The sequence below is a fragment of the Malurus melanocephalus genome, unplaced genomic scaffold (genome assembly GCF_030028575.1).
Source record: "Malurus melanocephalus ecotype Western Australia unplaced genomic scaffold, MMel_1.1 scaffold_288, whole genome shotgun sequence".
Taxonomy (NCBI): domain Eukaryota; kingdom Metazoa; phylum Chordata; class Aves; order Passeriformes; family Maluridae; genus Malurus; species Malurus melanocephalus.
Window position 1 is genome coordinate 251,059 of NW_026623520.1, and position 1,505 is coordinate 252,563.

Below are 1,505 nucleotides of genomic sequence, written 5' to 3' on the forward strand. Positions count from 1 at the left end.
TGATTAAATTGACAAGTTATACCCTGAGAGAGGATTCACTGTAGACCAGAGTGACTTTTTACAATAATTTTACCAAGAAGTTCTCTGAACTTTTCCTCAACAGAGATTTACAAGGACCCCTCTGAAGACACCTGCGGTTTCCTTCTCTCTCTCTCTGTGTTCTTCCTTGGTGTTTCTGTTCCTTCTCTTGTACAAAGCCCAGCTGCAATCAGAGCAGTCCCCCTTGTTGGCACTGACATTCAGCCAGCATAAAACTAGTTGCTTGTGTCATTCACTCTCACAAATAGCTTCTGGTTTGGATGGCAGTTTCATGACTAAGCAAGCTGTGCTGAAGCTGTCCTTGCTTTCTGGCTGAATGAAGWGCAGCCCTCATGCCTGCCAGTGAGCCTCTTCAACAAACAGCAGATGAGCTTGACCCATTATTTTTGATGATATTTAGCAAACTGCTCATAAAGGTTGGCACTGCAGGATGGACTGGATACCTGACATGTGCCCACAGCGAAATCAACGAGCATCTTGTTGGTATTTAGAGCTGCAATAGATGCCAGCTCTAGATCTCCAGTCATCTTTTGCCAGGAGCAGYGTAAAATCAGACATTCTGTCTGTGCTTCTTAACTTGTCCCTGGCTGCCAGTGAACTCCAGTGTGCTGCCTTCACCTCTAAAGACAGAGGTGGCACTTGGTTATTGTTTCCCCTTCCAGACAGTTGCAATGGTGGCTGATAATGCAGCTCTAATGAGATACAGTACCAGACTTAATGATACACTATCTTGTTGGATCATACATATCGAGTTCGTATGAATACATATTCAGTGTGAAGTTATATCAGCTTATTTCCAATGTCTTAGCAGCCAGAAAAACAGATGAGGAAAGGAAAACRTATCAGCCCAGCAGCTTTTACTTTTTAAGTGTGAAATGTCCACTGTGTAAGCCTTACTGCACATTGATTAAGTGCAAATTTCTGGCAAATATCTTTTAGACGCTTCCCTAGTTTTTGCATTCCAACATGCAGAGTCAACATAAGCTGCAATCAGTTATCAGCAATGGTGTCTGTTTTTTTCCAAATATGAAGTATCTCTGACATCCAAGTGTATTAAACTGGTGTTTCATGTACTGACAGTTGCTGAGATTAACCAAAACTAGAGCTAAAACACTCCATTTAGAGTAGATTTCTGCCTTTTATCAAGCATGAATAGGGCCAACATTTGCAGATAGGCATGGTTGCCCTRAAACTGATGGCTTCAGTCTACACATATATGCTGTCCACAACTACTGAGGCACTTGTTTATTTAGTTATTTCCTTGTGAGGTCAGTCATTTTTTTGCAAGGTGTGTGTAAACCATCCTTTTGAATTTTGGGCATGTCAATCCACTTTGAACCAAGACTCATCTATGTATGTACACACAATCATACAAATGCACAGATCACATGGTGAAGGAAAGGAAAGAAAGGAAAGGAAAGGAAAGGAAAGGAAAGGAAAGGAAAGGAAAGGAAAGGAAAGGAAAG